Source organism: Ips typographus, linkage group LG6 (assembly GCF_016097725.1).
Source record: "Ips typographus isolate SLU linkage group LG6, UJ_Ityp_2.0, whole genome shotgun sequence".
Taxonomy (NCBI): Eukaryota; Metazoa; Arthropoda; class Insecta; order Coleoptera; family Curculionidae; genus Ips; species Ips typographus.
Window position 1 is genome coordinate 4,790,523 of NC_138427.1, and position 22,424 is coordinate 4,812,946.

The 22,424-nt window shown below is 33.8% G+C and overlaps 1 protein-coding gene and 1 long non-coding RNA gene across 5 annotated transcripts in view; one reads left to right on the forward strand and one right to left on the reverse strand.

The window, feature by feature from the left end:
- The window catches only part of Antp (homeotic protein antennapedia), a 141,902-nt gene extending 132,026 nt beyond the window's left edge, over nt 1-9,876 (reverse strand). For all 3 annotated transcript variants that reach the window (XM_081981386.1, XM_081981384.1, XM_081981387.1), the window contains exon 1: nt 9,308-9,876. The gene's annotated coding sequence lies outside the window, so the exon portion shown is untranslated. The remainder of the gene's footprint in view (nt 1-9,307) is intronic.
- Nucleotides 1-22,424, forward strand: part of LOC145730270 (uncharacterized) — a 243,325-nt gene that overhangs the window by 217,667 nt on the left and 3,234 nt on the right. The gene's annotated exons all lie outside the window — the stretch shown is intronic.

Consider the following 22,424-nt stretch of genomic DNA (forward strand, 5'->3'; position numbering starts at 1 on the left):
TTTGGCAAACATATCGGTATGACAATGGATACAAAAATGGCAAAAGCTCACATTTTTGATACAGTAAAAGTAAAGGAAACCAGTATGAAAAATTATAATGTTTTTGAAGAGAGTAGTTTTGCTCGGTTTTCACCAGAAATAACAAAATAATCTACAAACAAAAATGTAGCTATAATTCTGTAATCAGACATCAATAATTGTTCAAAATATAAATTTGACGCTCTGTGTTGGTACAGTATTTTTATCATTTGATTTTGTTTATAAAACAATTAACAGATCCTTTTTGTTGTTTGTTTCTGGTAAAACTATCTTTTAACAGTCTAACTATTAAAATTGTCGTATTAGTTAGGATTATTAAAGGTAAAAACTATAAAAAAAAGATTGGCCAATAAATTATCCTTTTATATAAGAATTTAATTTGGAGTATTGGGAATTTAGGAAGTTCCAACCAACACATGGGTCCTCCCGGCTCACGTGAACACACCGGAGGGTCCTCAATTAGACTATTTGCTCTACATTCATTACGAAGGCAACCGAGGATTTTACTAACTGTCCTCCATATTTATTGCTGGGGATTTGCCACCTGAATTTATCCCTTTTTATTATTTACCGTTCAGGATTTTTAAGAGGCCGCCAAGCTAAATCTTTATTTATACATGCTAGCCGGCGCTTTTGTCTGCATCTATAGGAATTACCATGTAAATTGCTTTGATTTTGCTTTTAAATGGGCTACCGCTTATTTATCGCCTACCTAGCAGGTTAACTGAGACGTAAAAACATACCTACGTAAAGATAATGAACTGCAATATGATTGGAGATGGGTTTGGCAGTGTACACTGAGCTGGTAAAGGCACATTGACACATCACAGAATTTACGTTGTCGACCTTTAAACGGATAAAAGTAAAACATCCATTCCCGTTAACAATCGACGTCGAACTGAGTCATAAAGTTGCTCTATGCCTTTCAGTGCACGCTACAATCATATTGAAGAATTTGCATGCGAAAGTTTAGAGTTTTTTGCTGTTTCAGGAAAACATGGATTTGGGACAATTTAATTTTAAAAGTTACGTCCAAGTAAGAGGTTCTTTAATGTTGTATGAAAAATGAGAAAATTTCAATAATTCAACCTTTAGAAAACCAGTTGAGTTGTCTCTGCAAACAGATTTTACAGTAAGTTGACCCTATATCGGTAATCCCCACACTCAGAACCTCACAGCTTAGACCTTGATAAACCGATCATTTTGAGAGTACACTATTTCAACATGTTTTTTTCAATTAAACTTAAAATCTCTCTTGTTTTACTTGGGGATATTTTTTTATTAACTTTAATCAAATTCTGATGATCGGAACACGTCGAAACAAGCGTGGTTAATAAAGAAAAACATACATTCTTCTATTAAATCTAAGAATTTTAGATGTGTTCCATATAGAGATGAACAATTCACCGAAATTATTTTTTCTGAGAAAATGCAATAGAAGTTTAAAAATTTTTAAGAGGAACTGAAGAGAATGCTGAAGAAAAAGCTAATAAATGCACATCAAAAGCAACAATGCAAGTAATGGAATTTGGACTATTTGGACATTATAAAATGTCAAGTAGATGTCTTTTCCTCCACTGTAAGTAGTCTTTACAGCTCCATTTAACTTCAAGCTTTTCGACGTTGTAAAAATGGCTGAATCAAGAGTTTGGAGTTTTTTTTTAAACAGATCCATTTCTTGCAAACCAAAAGAGTTAGAGGGCTGGTTTTAGCTTTTTATGATTAAAGACACTTTCAGGAAAGATATATGAAAAAAATCAGAATCAAGTGTTTGCTTTTAATTTTAATAACTAATTTTAATTTAGTATAATTGTTTTTCTGTTAGCTGAAGTACTATTGTCTTCACTTGAACTGAGGAACAAACATTTTATTTATGATGAAAACATATAAGCAGATGTAAGAAATTCCAGGGCAAAACTTGACCGGATTAAACCATCATAACTTGAGATGTTTTATTCCCCACGGATATGGTTCAAATTTGGCTGGTTTTAACTGCAGGTCCAGTTTTTATCAGCGTCAAGTTTCGGCCTTGATCGAGGTCATAAAGCGAATTTGGTGTACACCAAAGGGAATAAGGGGGTCAATAAACATTTGGCCTTGCTAACCCATAAAAAAGCAGTTGATCGTCCCGTCGATCAAGAGCGAAAGGGAATTCCCTTTGAACAGGTGGCCAATAACCATAACCGTTATTATTACACGGCCATTTCTGCACAAATGAGTCGAAATTACGAGCACCGAGCGCTGGTAAACACTCCATTACGACCGGCCGAATTCCCGGGGACAATTGCAGACTACGGCGAAGTCGAGCACTGGAGTTCGACCACTTTTTACTGCTCTTTTCACTTTCAGAGTCCGTAATTACCGGGATTCGGTTCTTTTCTTTTAAAGGGTGTTTTTAGCATCAAATTATCCATAAAACTGAAATGGAACACCAAACGAATATTGTTATAAAAAGTCATCGTGAGTTGCACACATTGCAATAAAGAATCCAGCAGAACCAGCTCAAGGATAATTATTGAAGTATAAAAGAGAATCAAGACAATTACAAGTTGCATCAAAATGCGATATTTGTCGTAACAATCACGATTCCAACTGAATTATCCATTAGTCTCTAAGAAACAACTCAACCATGTTGTATATGTATATTCATTGTTTTATCAGTTACAACATTATTACTTTACACTGATATTTATTCCTATTAATTAGCATGAAGTTACAGTTCTGTTATATGCACTTATGTATAACACTATTATTAATATAATATGATAACAGTATATGGTGAGTATTTATCTATTAGAGCTTATTTTAAGCAGTCAAATGTATTTTTTAATTTAAATTGATTCATTTGAAAGAAGAGTTTTAAAAGCACCTTCTTTATCAAGGAATGCTCCTAATATAACCTGATCTCTCTCAGTCTTTGGTATAAACAAGCAATTTGTGTCAAAAGTGCCAAACTAGCTCTAAAAACTCAGAGAAAGTGTTCAATGGTTGAATAAATAGGCTGACTGTCATTTTATGTTCTTATTTTACTGTCTTTATTATGTGTTCTGTTGTATATATCCCGTCTTCAAAAAAAACTTTTCAGTCAATGGGTTAAAAAAAATCCACTACTACATTATCATTACGCATTATTATACTGTTAAAGTAGTCAACATGCATACGCTTGCCAAGTTGTACCTAAATGAAATTAGCCAGCAATTTCAACATTTTCACAAAATGAATTATGTATTTCGTTTGTCCTTTTACATTATCGGACTTTTTTCCATCGCATTCGCTTAAACTAACAACCGGTAATTTTAAATTGCCCAGTCGCCAACAAATTCACTTAATAACAAGCATTTCTCGGTAAATTTCTAAACAATGCCAAGTTCACCTTACGTGGACAACAATTAGAGCAGAAAATTATTACATTCAGGTGTTCGAATACAAATTAATATTTGTAAATTTCGCGGTCAACAATGCAAGAATGTAATCAATAAGCGTTTTTCTTACAAAAATACGTGTACATTCAATTAGTGCGATGCAATTATAAATCAGTTTGCGAGTACGTGAAGAAAAAATAAAAGTTACTAAACGTGGAAAATTAATATACGGCAACAAAAATGTACGGTTGAAAACTGCATTTCCACGTGGCTATTAATTTTAATATGTTCAATGTAATTGTTGTTATTAATGTTATTTATTATGTCCGTTTTTTTTCTGTTATCTGTCTTTATCACTATTTCATACGAACGGCCTTACTATTGTGGCCATTGTTAACATTTCAATGTTGTTAATATAGTCATATTTTTAACCACCTAATGTTGTAAAATATGTTAAGATATTGTTGGTTATGATTTAGATTGTTACCAAAATTACATAACAACTTGTTAATATTAGTTCATCCATTTACTTTTCCAGAGGATTTACCTGTAAAAGAAGTACCTACACATTTGATGATCATACATTTTCCAGACATAACTTGCGAGTGTTTTTGGGAGATATTGAGTAATATTCTGAGATGGGTGTCAATGGCAATACGCTTTGGATCTGGTTAAAGAAACATCTCCACATTTAATAATACAGAGAAAAGAAATTGCAAGTTTACAGAGAGAAATGTGTAGGTCTATGACACAGACAGTAAAAAACAAGTCACATATGTAATCGTTAATCATTTAAGGTATATCATACAATTTCCGACAACAGAAGAAGCACAAAATACAGTAAAACAAGGATTTATGGAGACAGGTAAATAAAACCACCGACCAAAGTTATAAATTAAAATTTGGATGATAATAATAGGTTAAGAGTAAAGAGTGATAATAGGCACAGACCAATATTTCAATGCGTTAACGATCTGTTATATTGTTAATTGAAATTAACAAACAAGTTACAATGGTAAGATTTTGTGAAGATATATGTCACAATAGTAAGGCTGTAAGTGACATTTATTTTTTCTAAGTGACCTAAAAGATTCCCGTGAGGGATTATTATGTCAGAAAACAGGTGAAAACCCATCAAGAAATCAGTGCACCATCCGAATCTCGTAAACTGCTCGGCGTTGAAATAATAGACCGTTTACCCTTCGTAAAGTCTCCCAGAAGTGTGTAATACACCAGACGTCACATAAACTTGCCGCTGGATACGGAAAACCAGTACGTGGGACAAGGACGGCAATAGTCATAAGCGTCAAAAGAGCGGTGTCATAAAGATGAAACCAAAATGCTGGAAGACGGCGGCACGTCGTTTAGCTGTGGGAATCTCGATTTTTTAACCGCAACTGGGATTTTTCAAATCCACTTCAGCGGGTCCTGAAGGCTTAAATCCCGTTTTTCGGGAGTGAAACAGCCAGTAGCTCCTGAAGGTCGTCAGCTCTAATCGAGGCTCGATTACGGCAATTAAAAGCCGGCACAACACGAAATGATGAAGCCATAATTTTTTCCATGGTAAACAGCAATTTTATATGCAGTTTAATTCACTTTAAATGGTTTACATTCGTCGTTACCCTATAATTACAATATTGGCCATAAATTAGCCGCCCGACTGTATCCTGCAGAAGTGCATGTGCTGCCAGTATTACGAATTGATCTTGAATGGCTTCATTTTGCCTTACAAATTTATGGAAATCGGGCATTTTCTGGTCTAGATCGTCTCAGGCGAGGTGAACTAAATTTACGCTTTATCACAACTTTATTATCACCCACTCCAAAGCTAAAAGCGGACGCAAACTAAAAAGGAGAAAGACGAAAGAAATTCTTTGACGGACCTTTCTTTAACCTTGCGAAAAAAAATTACGTACCTGCTGGTTATTTTTTTAGCTTTTCAAGGGCAATTAAAGAAGGTCACATTTTGTCCAATTTGTTCCGCTGTTTCATCTAAAATTAGGGCCAGTCCGCAGGGGTTCTTCCGTTTTTTTACTCCGTTATTTTCTGTTTTATGATCGTTTTACCAACTGTTTTTTAACGGAGTGGTCTTTAGAAATAACCCGTCGTTATATGCAGTCCAGTTTTCGAAAAAATGCAGTTAAAGCGTCAGGATGACTTCACAAATTGATTTTGGCAAGTTGGGTGTTTTTGGTCTATTTCAGTTGATTTATTATTTTTGGAAATTTTTAGCGTTAGATTCGAGTAGTTGAAAGTCGCATTAAATTGTCAAAATAATAATTTAAAAAAAATTAATTCACTAAAAATCAAAATAATTTGCAGGTTTCAATTTTACAAACTTTTAATTATATAATATATCCACTAGAAGGGTAACTGATTTTATTAACTTTGTTCCTATAAAAGCACATTTACTCATGACAATAGTGACAAAATTAAGGTAATTAAATAAGAAGTGGCGAAGGTTGAATAATGGTGTTCTAATACAGTTTTTGTCTAGATAAATTTAGAGAAAAGTATCTATTTATTTAAAAGTACCTATTAATTAATTGGTACACCGTCACATCTGTGACGTAGAAAGAGACATGGGCTGTATCTCTTCTGTTTATAGTGAGTTGAGTGAGACGGAGTACATGAACGTAAGTCTAATGTCAATTTTAACCAAAGAAGACGGAACTGAAATTTTAGGTTATGTTTTATGTTTACTTTATATTGATTCGTGTTTAGGAAGTTATCTCCGTGCTAAAAAAAATGCCGTTTAAGCGTTATGTTCAAACAATAGTAAGAGCTGTCCCAATAAGATATTTTGACAAGAAAATCCTATACTTGTGGAGTGAGTAATTTTCGGACTGACTTGTCTCTTATTACGTCACAGGAAACCGTGATCAGCTCATTTTAACTTTCATTTTAAGCTTTTTATAAAATTACTAGCGATGTAATATTGAAACGTAAGAAGTAATAGCTCGATATAATGCATACATTTTATAATTAAAATTATATTTAAAACCTTAAATTCCACTAAGGCTCAAACAAGTCACTTACACTTACTAAACAAACTTTTCTCTTCTAATAATACACAGGATGATTAAAAAAGTTTTGATTTAAAAGAACAATAAAAGTATGCTATTGTTGTCATGTTTAGATTTAGTCTGATTTTGGACGCAAATTTAATATTACATAATGTAACAACCGTTGTTTTTTAACAAACAGCAAAATAAATTAGTATACAGTGTGTCCCAAATTGCTTCTACATGTATTGGGATCTCGAAAACGGTAAGAGCTGCAGAGTTGGTTCAATAGGGAAAGTTTTAGAGAATTTTATGTAAAACTTGTTTCCGGTTTCCAAATTAAATTATCTTTCTCCGTTTTCTGGAAAATTGGGAAAACGTCAGAGGCTGCATTTTAAACACACTTTAACAAAGCCAAAGAGGGTTTTGAAACTAAGACGTCATTGGTTTCCGAGATATGGATGATTAACTTTGTAAATTCTTATGGCCGCCTTCAAGATGGCGTTCTCCATATCTCGAAACCCAATGACGATAGATTTTTTCTAATTATGTCATCGTGTTCTACATAAAAAAATGCCTTAATAATGTCTTAGTTTCACAACTTTCTTTGGCTTTGTTAAAAAGTGTTTAAAATGCAGGCTCTGACGTTTTCCCAATTTTCCGGAAAACGGAGAAAGATAATTTGATTTGAAAACCGAAAATAGGTTTCACATAAAAATCTCTAAAACTTTCCCCATTTAACCGACTCTGTAGCTCTTACGGTTACAGAGATCCCAATACATGTAGAACCAGAAACTGGACAAATAACTGGATCGTTCAATATAGCTGTTGACTTACGAATTGTTGCAAACACACGTTGTAAATTACAAATTACATTTTTTTTATTGTTCTCTCACTTTTCTACAAAATTCCTCAATAGAGAATAGTCTAGGCACCTAATATCTCTAAAGTTGAGATTTTCTTTTTCAGTATGTTTTGTATGGTATCATGCTTAAGCTCTCTAAGAACTTAAGGACTAAGTTTTTAATAGCAGTTGCGTAAAAACTTGAAATTTTAAACTAAAGCAATATGTGACAGCTGAATAAGTATTGAAGAATGGATAAATAAATTAATAATCACAGACAAGTAGACAATAGACATTAATAATATGAACTGCGGTCTTCTACTTTAAGTATATTATTACGAGTAGGTGTTATTAGTAACTGCTTCATTATTATTTGTTTTCTGATGTTATTAGCTTTTAAATATGGTAAACATTTCCAACAATATTTACATATTAATTTCTACTTTGCAGTTTTATGTGCTATTAATGCATTTTTTTTCTATTATTTGTCTTTTTTATTTGCTTACATATTCACACATACCAGTTTTTTGATCAATCATATACATCTGCGTATTTTTTCTCTCGGGGTATACGTATTTAATTTTATTATTATAGTAAGCACATAACTTTTAGTTCCAATTATCGTGCTTTGAATTTAGAAGTGATAATTTGCTTCCTAAAGAAAAATTTGATATTAGAATGGTTTATAAAGCAATTTTTTTTGTCGTTCCCATATATTCTAGAGAAACTAAATGTTCAAACTGATATCCACCTTGATAATAAGCAAACTTCTATAAACATTCCTTCTTGTCCATTATGAATAATTCCCGGAGTAATTCTAAGTATTAGTATATCTACATTTCCTCGCAAAGTTGGACTTAATTTTTGATTTAAATAACCCCAATAAAAACAAATCCAAAGGCGTTAGGTCAGGATATCCAGGAGGCCATTCCATAGTTATAATAACGTGTTTAAAATTTTGCGAGTAATTCAAAATGTTTCTCTTGTATATGCCGATTGTACGTCAAAAAAAGTCTGTTGGAGCAAATTATTCAAAAATATTTATTTTTGCCGCTTACTGTATATTCCTTATGACGGTTAAAACGGTTATCAACTAAATCTCAATGATGAGACATTGCATATACTTTGACTGATAAATTTGCTGTCAAAACGACTAAAACGAGTCTTTAAAGTCATTTTATTTTGGAATAACCACTATACCTCATAGCGTCTGTAATCAAGGGTTGTATATGAATTTAATTAATTTGTTTGCAGTATTAAAAAGTTGATTATTCGTTTTAGTTGTAAGTTGTTACCGTATAGTATACCTTGATGTGTGTTATTACTATTTTCGTCCAACAAAAACATACTTATCTTCCAGTCAGAAATACAAATAATTTATTTGACAAATTGACAACAAACACGTATAGAATTTATCTTAAAAGCTAATATGGGAACAAAATGGATAACGGTAAGTTTATTTATCATAATCGGCATAATTATGTTAACACCATACAAAAAATATGATTATTCAATTAATCATATTTTTTACGTGATTTAATGTTATAAAGAACACCAGCTGAACAAATTAAATTACAACAAACTGCGTGCATTGAAACTGGCAAAAAAAAATGATTGCAATTTATCAGCATAACAGGATTACGCACTTTATTATTTTAAAAACCCTCATATAAACCGTTCAAGTTTAAAAACGTTTTAACGAATGACCGTACGGCATGCAACAGCCGCTATCCGTCGGTAAAGTTGGTAGATACTGGTACTTTTTCCTTAGTTTTATTGCTCTAACCTGACTCGGCAAATGTCCACTTGAGTGTTTTTTGTGTCGTCGTTTTGTAATTTGTTTTTATACGACGTGTGTCATACGTACAAAAATTGTGCGATTGAAAAAGGCAGCTGGAGATTCTAAAAGATCGGTTCCAGTAGCATAACAAATAATGTGGGGGGAGGAGAGGGGGGACAAATTGAAGCGGAGGCAAAAGTAAACGAAAGCAATTGACAAAGCGGCTCGTAAACATGAAACATAATGAAACTAGGGAAGTGATAAAGTCGACACTGACCTTTTAGATCCGCAGACGTGTCCCAAAACCGGAACTAGTGCGGAAATCTATGCCCATCGGTCACTTCCAAGAGAGGGTTGAACGGATCCAACCGGAAGTTCACAGAAAATATGACGGTTTATTGTCGTTCCGAGTGTTGCGTATCGAAAATTTGGCTATTATGGTGCTGAACGATGGAATAGTCAAGCCGGCAGTAAAAGTAGTGTTGTGATCATAGAAGATTCCGGCGCGAGGACCGTAACACAACACTTGTCCCATGCAATATACGTGAGTTAAGTGTTGGAAATGCTTTACGAGCTTTCGTCCGTCCCCCCTCTCCCTCCACCCTTTCCGCGCCGCTAAGGGACACACTTTATGGGCGGACCAGTCCGTCGTCTCTCTCGCTCGCAATCGTGGACCATTCCTTTGGGCGGACAAGGACGGTCGCAAGATAATGGTTGACGTTCCCCGCTAACCATGCTTTATGCGCTTCTCTCTCGTTCGCACCCGATTTATGAGGTTACTTTCTCGCTCGGACACGCGTCGATGACGTAACGCGGCCATGTGACGGAACCGTTCCCGCCAATCCTGTGTTTCGGCGCTAAGTCAAAATCACGTGGCCCGGCTTGGACGAGGACTGATTTTCGAAACATTTTTTCTGTGGGAGGATAAAAGCTTCTCTCGATTAAAGATAGTTTTCTTAATACAAAAATCTTTAGTGAATGGGAACAAACCAATGTAGGTCATTCTATAGAATGTTGACTCAAGTACACAAATAAATGCAGTGGCTTAATCAGATTTACCATAAGTATTACCAATGTTTACTACAAAATGTCACATCTCTCACCAACTTCAATAAATAAAATAATACAAAATAAAAATCATATTAATTAAGCATTTCATTTAAAAATAGTATTAGAAATACAAATACAATTAAATATCAAGAAGTTTTGTATTCAACTGTTTTCTAAAATCAACAAGAAGAACATTAACGAGATGGATAAAAAAATACATAAAAAGTTTGTTATCTTAAGTTGGTTGCTCAAATTCATTCAGTTCATAGTATACCTACAATCACTCTGTATACCTACTAATAAATGATTATCAGGGGTAATACCACGAGAGTTTGATTGAAAGGATTGATTATCTCTCGTCTCTCGTTTTATCAGATCTTGCTCATCCACTCCGGGACATAGGCCTCCATTGGTTTTCTCCACTCCAACCTATCTTGTGCTGTTTGGTAGCAGTTTCTTCCTATCCTTGCCTTAATGTCGTCAATCCATCTTTTCTGTGGTCGTTCGATATTTGGAAAGCCTGGGTCTCCATTGCCTTGTCCATCTTGTGTTGCCCAGCGATATGCCCCACCCAACAACCATTTTAGAGTGGCAATGCGCCTCATTACATCTTCCACTCTTGTTCGAGCTCGTATATGTCAAAGTGATACTCCCAGCAATAAACCATTCCATTGCTCTTTGGGCTGTTCGAAATTTGTTAGCGGCTTTTACGGTTAATGTGGTTGTTTCCATATGTCAAAACAGGAAGGAAACAAGTGTTGAAGACCTTAGCTTCAAGGTGTATAGAAATGTCAGGATTTTTAAAACTATCTTTTAGTCGACCAAAGGCAATCCACGTCAGTCTGATTCGTCTACTTACTTTCGCTTGTTGGTTTTCCTTGTCAAGTTTTATTTGGTGACCTAGGTATTATACTATTTCAAACTTACATACCACTTCCGAGTCACATGATTGTGGTTGACAAGTTTCAACTTAACTTTACAGTGTTGCCAGCTGCGAATTTAAATTGTTTGAATTATAATAAACTGTTCTACACTTTCCCAAAAAACTTCAAAGCCAAAACCAAGGAAATTAAGGAGACGCAATCAACATACAAAGACAGTTAAGAGGTAATATCAAGCTAAGAAAAGCAAGGAAGAAAAACAAGAAAGAAGTCACCGACCAGCAAATTTACATAATTAAAACACGATATTGTGGTGTATTATCCTGTGTTTTAACAGTTTTCCACAGAATATTTCAACAGAGTCTTTCATAGAAAAGTCTTGGAGAATTAGAATACCTGTCACAATCTCTTAATATTAATATGTATTGAAAAAGATGTTAGGTAATAAGTGTAATTATCACCAACACAATCAACAGATATATTTCCTACATATTAAGTGATATTAGTGGAAAAAAATGAAGGTTTCTGACATCCCTTGCTGCTTCGACAAAAATGCAAAATACAAATAGCAATGAAGATAAAAATGTCACTTTTTCATACTTCTTTGGGAACAAAACTGCTGAATCACATAATATGTAACTATTAGGGGGACTGTTTAAATAATTTAATTAGGTATCATATCATAACTTTTGGCAAAACTTGCTTTGAAATGATTATTTGTCAAGCAATTGGCAAGTCGGCAAAAAACACCCTTTTCGACGATATAAAAAGCTAATTTAAAATGCGTCCTACTACTGGAGCAGCCTATTCTCTTCTGCATCAGGCCTGGTCCAATTCTGCTTGGGCGAGATATTGCACCGAGGAGCGGGCATAAATTTCCAGCTAGACTTCATTTCGAGCTGGAACGGGCCCGTTTATCTTATACACAATAACTCACTTGCTGCTGCCGTCTTTTCTTTTTGTTGCTTTTTTTTCTTATTGTCTTCCAGAAGTTCGTTCCTACTAGCTGTTGGTGCTGCTTGCTCTCCTCCAAAGAAACACTGGAATTGTAATCTGGTTACGAGATGAATTACGACCGACACCCGGATGAAGATGTACTACGTAATGAACCGAGTAAGCTGCCTTATCTTGCCCGGAGGTTTACTGTTTTGGCTGCACAAACAATGCCCAAATATCGCTTACATAGTGTACTATTAATATTGCTAATGAATGTTAAAAAATAAGAGCAAAATAACTTCAGCCAGGTAATGCAAAATGAATGATTCTATTCTCGTAATTTTTTAACTTGAGACTGGTAAAAATGTCATTAATATTTTTTGTTCCACACACACAATTGGTTTTACTTGGTATTTAACCAAAAAATACCATTATATGTAGAAAATTTTACTACAAAATCCCATTTTCTCAAAATTCTTAAATATTCTCATAGTCTGTCACAAATTTTAGTTTTTTGTAAAAATCTAGAGCAATTAAGGCCAAAATTAAAACTTTCTAATTGGAAACAATCCGCAAATTACCACATTTATATTTCCTGTCGTCAGTGATATTTTATAATAATTAAGGAGTATTTGATCATAAGACAAGAAGAAGAAGAGATGATGTACGTTATGGTACACCTATCCGCTACACAGAATGTCACAAATTCGTAATAGGAATCCGAATCTCGAAAACTATATAAATTACACAGTAAATTTTGTTTACTTTTGGAGATATCCAAAATAAAAAAGAAATTGTGGAAATTTGGATTTATTTTATTTTTTTTGCCTGATTACGTTGGTGTTATGATATGGTTCAGTTTTGCATATTTCTGGAAATAACAAAATATATGTTTTATAGTTGATGAGGTAGTTCAGTGAATTGAAGTAATGGAAACTTTGTTGTTATCACTTTTTTTCTCTAAAACATGACAACGTCACTCACAATCCAAGGTCGACTTTTCTGTTTTTGTGTTAACCATTTTAATATACCCAACACTGCTTTTTTTAAAACAGATTCTGAAAATACAATTTGTCCCTATTTAACTGTGTGAAACAATGGGCCTGTCCCACAATTTTTTTTTATTTCATAACTACAAAGACGGATTGAAAATATTATACCCGTATTTTTTTGTTTTCAAAAATATTAAGTCTAAATAGAAAAAAAAAATGATAAAAACTACATTAATCTCATGTTTAAAACGCCCGCCGCCGGTGACGTACTACACTATCAACCAATCAGCGACAAGAAGTGAAACAGTTGGCGTGCAACAGCCAATAAAATCGCCCAGAATTACGTACGTCACATGCGCGCCAAAACAGATCTTTTAAATTTAATGGACAAATTCAAACTAATGTAGGAACATTTACGACCATAATTTTTTCTTCAAGAATATGAAAAATTAGTTTTTTGATCCTATTCTTTCGATTCCAGTCATTAAAACAAAAATTTATGATATGTGGGATAGGCCCATTGTTTTATTGAAATTTTCGTTTTTAGTTTAGTAAAAACTTGCTGAATCATTAATTAATAATGGTATATTTGTTATGGCGTTGATACATTAGTATATGCTGTAAAATGCTAAAAGTAGAAATAAAATACTGATCTCAATTTCTTAATTTTATGTTCCATAAAAGGGTTTTTTCAATTGAATAAATGCCAAAAAGGTATTTTCAAAAACAAACGCAGAGGGGCGAATTTTTGATCATATTGTTCATTTTGTTGCAATAATTTAAGGAACAATTACAGTTTCTTTTGAATTCTAACTTTAAATACAATCAACAAATTTATATTGAAAATCATGTTAAATCAGAACAAAAAGTATTTTCAGAAACTGCTAAATATAGGTCGTAAGTAATAGAATTAAAAAAAAGTTGACAATATTTACCAAAAACGAAAACGTCGGACTTCACATGTGATATTGTCATATTTTAGAGAGAAATCAATTTATTACAAAGACAAAGTGTCAATTTCTCTGAATTTTCTCACAAACCTAAAAATCCAAAGTAACACAGTTATTTTCAGTTATCTCAGTCAGTCATCAAATAAATGAACAATCAAAAAATCAATACAAAAATATAAATTAATTTTCAAATTTTCGGTTTCTTGCGGATATCTCCGGAAGTAATCGAAATTTTTGAAAGTATCAGACAGCTTATTATTAATCTCCCAACTACTCAATTTTGTCATAATTTAACCAACTCTGTATATCTTACCGTTTTCGTGCTTCCCATACTTACAGACCAATTTGTGCCACCCTGTAAATTCAAACAACCAGAAAAACGGACATTTGAAAGGAAATTATTTAGAATTGTTTCTAGGAAAATGCTCTTTTTTGCTCTTAAGTGTCTGTAACTCTCAGCCGAAAAAACCCCACCTACTTTCCACCCTGAGAACACTTTCACTTAAATACTTTTTTTTTATAATCATGTAAATTAGAAAAATGTACCTACTTTGGCCCTCTTGGCGATGTTTATATTGTTTTGCATTTGATCTAGTTAAGTTCTTAATTTTTATAACTGTACAAGAATAATCTTGAAAGATTATTCTGCACCTGATCACCAAAGTAAAATTGCTATTAATTTCAATAATAGTCTCTTATAACATTTATCTTAACAAATTACTCCAAACTGGACTGTTTAAAAGTTATGTGTTCTCCACATAATTAAATTTAAATTTCCTCTTTTGCCTCAATCTATAGTTTAAATTAGGTGATGCAGAATAATTTAACTAAAGTACTTAAATTGGTTCTGGTGGTGTAATGTTATGCCATCATTATTCTAATTAAGGCAGGTTTATTCTAATTCCAATATCTCAACATCCTGGATTATAGCTAGAGGATATTTTTTAATTGTTCATAAATCAAACGTTGATCTTTTAAATTACTAGATAACATATTCGGTTGTGTCATAATTTATTCGTAAAACTACATAATCAAACATATATCATTGGGCGCAGCCATTAGAGCTAGCACGAAATCCGCCTAAACGTCTCAATTAAAGAAATAATACATGCACCTAACAAAAATCAACTTATCATTTTTTAATCCACTCAAGCTCGGTTAATAACAAAGCGAAATCCTGACACATAAAAAATGATTTAAAAGGGGTTCACTTTAGTCATAACAAGAACGGTCTTTCCTTATCAGTCTTGTCATCTTGGCTTCGAATGACACATAGGCTAATAAAATCGTTCTTTACGGTAACATTTTTTGTTTGTTTTAGGGTGACTATAACGTAGTCTCCCAAGTGACAGGTTAATAAAGACATTCAAACGTCGTTTTTCCAATAAATACTTGACTAATTGTTACCCAGCGGTTAATTAATATTTAAGGTACGAGTCGGCAAACAAGCGACGAACAAGACATTTTAGGACTGCAACTATTTCCCAGCCATAACAGCTCTGGGAACTCAGCCTTGAACTTAAAAATATGGTATTAATGGGCAATTATCGCTTACGGAGTATTTGCTGGACGTTTTAGGTGTTAATAGGGCCTTTGAATGTAGTCCGTGGCGTGTGCTTAAACCATCCTGCATATGTTTGTCTGATAGGATTTTAGTGCACCGTGAATTTTGATTAGAGACTTAATTTAAACACGACCACCTTGTGTGAGCTGTATTTTCTATGGGAAATTTGTCTACCTAAGAATTTAAGCCGTTAAATAAGAAGCGTGACGAACTTTAACGCATCCGTGACAAAAGTTATGTACACTAATTGAAACGGGAAGTCAAAGACTGCCGACAAGATCTGTTGTTGCAAAAAGTTATAAAAATTCGCATAAGATAAATCTGGTGCTCTGATGCAGTCAGTCAACCACAACATTAATACTGAAGATATGTTTTTAGACAGCAAACATTTCACCCGTCATACAGAGATAGTGTATATTAGGTTCCAATTAAATCTGGAATTGCCTCCCTGCGAGTTGGTTAATCAAAATCACCAGCCTGACAAACCCGTAAATCAAAATCCTATTTCGGTTTTTGAATTATGTTTGAAATTGCAGTCTTGCATAATTCAATGTCTTCGAAGCATATACCTGGATGATTTATTTACGTGACAGTAAATTAACAAAAAGTTCACATTATAATTTAAATAATTCATTACCAATGAACAACACGTTAGGAGTTATTTTTATCCGACCCGGATTTTATGCTACAATAAAATCCCATGAAAACGAGGGGTTTGTAAACCTTTAAGTATTGTGGGGGTTAAATTTTACGTTTATGGTTATAGGCCTAAAGGGCCACTTGTTGGGTGTCGAACAACTAGAGTTTTTTTTATATTAGGTGCAAAGTTATTTAGTTAATTTACAGTGAATTGTCAAGACATACCCCCCTAATCAACAACAAAATGAGTAAATTACTAAAAAAATATATTTTACAGTTTTTATTGATCTGATTTTCCAAAATCCCGTCTCAACCACATCTAATATAACTTATTTTGTCAACACACTAATATTGTCTTCACCCCTCATTCATTTATACTCCACTTCTTCATTTCTTATCTTACTCTTTGACATGCTGTATCCTCTATTCTTCTCTCTTTTCACGCAGTGACAGTTTCCATTAGTTCAAGTAAAACTTTCTCAGTATCATGTCAACAACCCTTTAAAGACAACTCCAATCTGTCTCTTCCAGCTTTCTTGAGCACTTTATACCCTCTCCTTAATTGATTTCCTGCACTTTTCGTTTCATTTTTTTAACTGCTAGAGTTTGGGTCAAGCTTGTAAAAATTTGGACGTATTTAAAGTTCAATCAGAAAAGAAATCACATCAACCTAGGTTTAAAGGTATATTTCTAATTTTTTATATTAAACATATAACAATTAGAATGATTAAAAAAACAGCATGGTGTTCCTTAAAAAAACTATAAAAACCTTAAGGTAGAAAAGTTTTCATCTCTTTCTTCTTTACTTACAAAAAATATTGACTTTTTCACTAAACTAAACATGTTTATAGTAAATATTATAAGTTCTTCTTCTTCAAGTGTTATCTCCTCTCAGAAGATTGGCTATGATCATAGCTATTCTCACTTTTAATGCTGCAGACCTCAACAGCTCAATGGAACTAGTTGTACCATTTGTTCAGGTTATTGAACTAGCATCATCTGCTTCTTTTTCTTTGTATCTTTCCCTGCATAATATTCTACATCAATACATATTTCTCTACCCTCATCACGTGGGTCATTTATTGCAGCTTCCTTATTTTAATTGTGTTCAGTATTTCCTTTTCCTTTCTCATTATTCATACAATATCTACGCAACTTACTCTTAACATCTCAAATGCTTCCAGTCGATCACATATATTTTCTTTTGACATCCAGGACTCCATCTCATTTTACACCAACTGTTTCAACTTGTTAACCATTGTCGACTTTCTGTCAAATTGAAAAGTGTCAAAAATGGATGCGTTTTTAGAAGCAATTTTAAAGAAAAGGGCCGAAGCAATTGACAAAATAATTCCCGTTAAATCTTCAAGGCGGTACATGAAACAGTATGAACTATTTAGGAAGGGATGTTGTCTTTGTAAAATTTTAGTCCGGAAAAAACCACCTGTTCTGACTTTACCGGACTAGTGATGTAATAAATCATTTCCCGGACTGAAACCAACAACGTAATTAATAGAGTATATTACGATACAGCATGAAATAAAATACGGTTCTGGCTTGCCCAATTCTTGACTTAATTTCTTCAGTGTACCTTCATTGACAGTTGTATTTGTACTTACTGACTTTTGTCTACTAGTTCTTCGTTAGTCCATAGGGTTGCTGAAGTGATTTTCTAATGGTCATAAATTTGGTCGTTTTGATATTGAAGATAACACCGCTCACCTCCCTGCTCGTCTGCTTGAAAAAACCAAGCTCTGTAAATCTTCTATTGTTTCGGCAATAAGTGTGGTGTCGTCTGCATACCGGATGTTGTTAATAGACATTCCATTAATCTTTATTCCTGTTGTTTCCTGCAGTGCACTCTGGAAAATTTCTTTCGAATAAAGATTAAATAATAGCGGCGATAGTACATTTTTGTCTTATACCAATTTTTACTTTTAAGCAATTGAGTAAGGTGGTTATGGCAAACATTATCAAATGCTTTGTTGTATACGAAGAAAGTCTGAAGAAAACAGACATACATCGGTTGATTAATTTCCAAGTATGTTTTAGTACGATCTTCGTCCATTAGTTTAAAATTTCATCAGTCATCCATGATTTTTGTTTGTGAGTAGTATTCTTCGTTTACAATAACTCTTTTGTTGAAGTCATCGTGGTTTTGATGGCATCCAAAATAATATTTGGTTCTTCATTTGGTTCAGCTTTGATCTTACTTAGTTCGGTGTTAATCTATAAACTTTGATTGGTTGATTATATAGTTTCGCCGTTACAAGACATCAAACTAAATTTACAATAATAGAAGATTTGACCATTAGCTTATTACCCACTTATCCATTTGATTCTGATAAGTGCTAACAATTAGCAAAATTGTAGTTTAAATTATCAACTTGAAGGAATCACTAAATTTTACAAACTTTATCTCTAACGTTACAGGTGTCTGAAGGTTATTCGTGAGCTAAATAAGTCACGTTCAGCATTTGTCGGATCTTCAGGTAGATGACGTAACTGAAAGGTCATCTATGGGTTGAAGTTGGTTAGAGCTCTAAAGTTTATAAGATTTCTTAAAATTAGAGTACCTTTGTTTAAAAACAATGCAGTTGGACAATGTCTTTCCTTATTCCTTGTGTCGTAATTATCATACAAAAATACTTTGCCTTTTTTTAGAATCATGCAAGTTTGGGTGTATTGTAATTATTGCATTTGGACTGTATAAAAAGAAAAAAAAAAGAAAAATTACAGAAGAGCCATTGTGCTGCTGCCTAAAAGGAAGACATTGTGTGAGATATTTTGATTCATACTCTGGTAAAACATGCAGAGGAAATAGCTATAAATCCTGCTTATAGAAATAGAGATGTAATATCATCATCTAACGACTTCTCAATCCACCTAATTTTGAAAGAGTCGAACACAATATTCTAACTTGTCATAAATAATTTTTGCATGACAAATGGTTAATAATCCAACACTTTCTTAAATTACTTTCTAAATGTAAAACCAACAAGAAAAAGCAAATTCTAAAATTCAGGTTTTAAAAAAAAAATCTCTTCTATAAATTTTGTTTTCTTAGCTGGCACAACGGAACCAACTTGCACAAACTTGAGCTAAGTCCCGCCATCGTTCACATTGAATCATGGCGGACTCGACGTGGATCCGCATTAATTCTGGGCAGTAAATCGGAAAGGACTAAACTAGGAGACATATGCGGGTTCACTTGAAGTCCCCAATAAATTTTCCCGTTTTTTGTTATTTCGCGTTGCGCATTTCGTTTTTGGACTTTTAACAGTTCGTCTTCGAAGGAAAGAACCCAATTTAAGCGTACCGGACACTTGATAGCATCTAAGAACGGTGGTTTTTGATTTACGTTTACGAAAAAAATCCGCTCTAAGTGACAAGATCTTTTTTTTTCAAGGCTGTCAGGGTCACCGGGTTATCTGGACTTAATCCGTTTGGATTTACGAGGTCATTTTCAGTGTAAAGAAAAAAAATCGGCACGGAGCCACTTTAAGAAGGCTGCAAGCCATATAGCTAAACAGTCTTTCAGGCTGAATGGGAGTGCGTGGGAACCGCCGTAATTTATATCTTAATTTGCCATTCGTGAGTCGATTTAGACGACTTGGCAACACCCCGCTTCCGAAATGGCCTTAAATTGGCTTTAATTTACGTCGTTTAAATCCGCTTCACGCTATAAACACCGTTGTTTCCTAGTCCACACAGAAAACGGAAACTGGATACCCGGTAGCGCCCCGAGGGCAGTCGATTTTCAAAAGTACATTAAAACAAAAAGTTTTTTATTGGGGCGCTTCATCTTAACCTTCGGGCAATCTTAAATCACTCTGGATCTTTGTTGTTTATCTGGATTGAGGCGAGGATTTATGAAGCAATATAGATCGAATGGATTAGGGGATAATGTAATCGTTATCAAAAGGAATGAAACATTTATGGAGAATACTAGGTTTATCAGTTATAAAGCTGTTCGGAGACAAATGGAGATGTTTGTTTGTCTGGACACTCTCCAACAACTCACTTGATTCATTTTATTGTCCCGATTTTAATTACGGCCACTCGGATGAACACCCAATTCAAATCAACAAAAGAAATAAAACTTACATGGTGCCGTCCCCTACTACATATAAACCTAGAAATAGCCCATAGGAAGTGAGTAACGTATAAATAAACGATTTAGGTGACCGACACGTTGGATTTTATTGCGAAAACGATCAGGGAATTTAGAAGCAAGGTTTATTGCGTGTTGTAGGATGCAGAGAAAGTTGCATTTTATGGGATATGCGTTAGAACTGCCTAATACTGTTGCGTTACTAGAATAAGGTGTTTATTACTTTTTGATTACCGGATTTAGATCATTGATTGTATAATTAATCAATCGGATTACAAATAGACCAACAAATAGATGAGTCATTGTTAGTTGCAATTATGCAGTTAAAATAAATATATAATAAAAATTATAGCTTTTGGATCAAACCGGCTAAGAAAAGTTTTCTTTTTCCAGAATTTTGTTTATTTAATTTATCTATACCTAGTTGGGTTGGTTGAGGTTACCTATACTGTGTTTACTGCCAATGGTCGGTAATTTGTCTTTTATCATTATCATCAATCAGCCGTTGACGCCCACTGCTGGAAATAGGCCTCCCTCATGTCTCATGTCTCAATTTGTCTCTTGGAATACTAAAAACCAAAAAAAAAAACCAAACAGAAAATGAACTGAAAACGATAAAGGGTCTAACACTTAGGGACAGACAAACAAATAAGAGCATACGAGAGCAATGTAACATCCAGCGCATCAACAAATAGGTAAAAGCAAAGGAAAAGAGACTGGAATAGTCATGTTGATAGAATGGCAGATCAGCTAACATCTGTAAAAATAATAAATCTTACAGTAAAAGACCAACAAGAAGACCAAAGAAAAGATGGAAGGACAACCTACTGACAACAACAACAACAGAAACAGAATGAGAAGCAGAGTAACAGGAGCAATCCTAGCCAGACGAGGAAGAAGAATTACAAGAATGTATAATATTAACGCACTGTATATTGTTGTATATTTGGATTCTACTCATATTTTCAAAAGCTTATCCTATATCTATCTTTGACAGTTTCTTGGAAAAGGGCGCTATGTTTAAATGCATTAACATAATAAGAGCAAAGTAAATTTGGGTGGTAGTATTAGATAACTAGTTTTACAAATATGTCAAATTATCATAAAAAAGCTCTAAATCACAAATTTCCTTTGCATTGTATGGCTTTGTATGTATCATTTTTTATATTAATATTTATGACCAACTTATACTGATACCATTTCCTCACAAACAGTAGAATATAAGGAAGTCTATAAGGATTTCAAAAGTTGTCGTTCGTATCTCAACAAAAAAAACAACAATTAAAAAATTAATTACTTTTTTACGTTTTTAGGTTTGGTTTTTAAAGTTTTATTTTCAAAAACAGAGCTGATAATTGTTCACTCCGTACACTAAGCTATATTTTAGCAGTATTTTTTATGATTTTTGTACCTTTCACTGTGACCATTATACAGTAGATTGGCAAATCAAACGGCACTTTGAACAAACCATCAACCAAACTCAATTCCATACACGTTTTTAGAATATTGTCCTTAAAAATTGCATTAACCGTGGCGGGAATTTCGAAACAAGCTGCAGAAAAAACCGCGATAACGGTCCTAGACAGAAAAAATGAACAACAAAAGGAGTCAAATACGTGAAAATCATGCTATTGTGCGTTGCAATACGTCGCAGAATGCGAATTGGCTAAAGGCGTTATAAATATTGCGTTGTCTCAGTGTCATTACCCTCGCAAAGTGAAATAAGTAGTACGCATCTTTTATTAGCTAAGGTATGAGGTATGAATGTTAAAACAAAGTTGCATTTTGACTGACCCATATCACGGTTCTACGAACCGTATACCCAGCCTTTTTGCAAAAGTGGATCTCGAGCTATTAAAACGTGCCCGGAAATTTATGGCTTTTGCCAGGATTAATATCCCGGCATTAATGAAGAACAAATTGACATTTTTCGGGGTGCGTGCTTGTTGCGTATGCGAAGTCACGCCGTGCAGGATACGGAAATGGGGGCGAGAAAGAGGTGGAGAGACCGGAAAATATGCCGCAAGTTTGCGAGCTATTAAATTTTCAATTAGAAAGGCGGATTATTAATTAACTAGTTTCAAGGATCCAACAAATCAGAGAATAAACCGGAAAGCTTATGTTGGCGATGAGCAATGTGAAAATCCAAATGATCAAAAGTTCTCACAAATGTTAATGTCCATAAGAATCATCTTCATCAGAGTTTCTTATACCGGCGTATTCCTAGAAGTGAAAAACGTAGAAAATTCGAAGAAATTATATCAGATA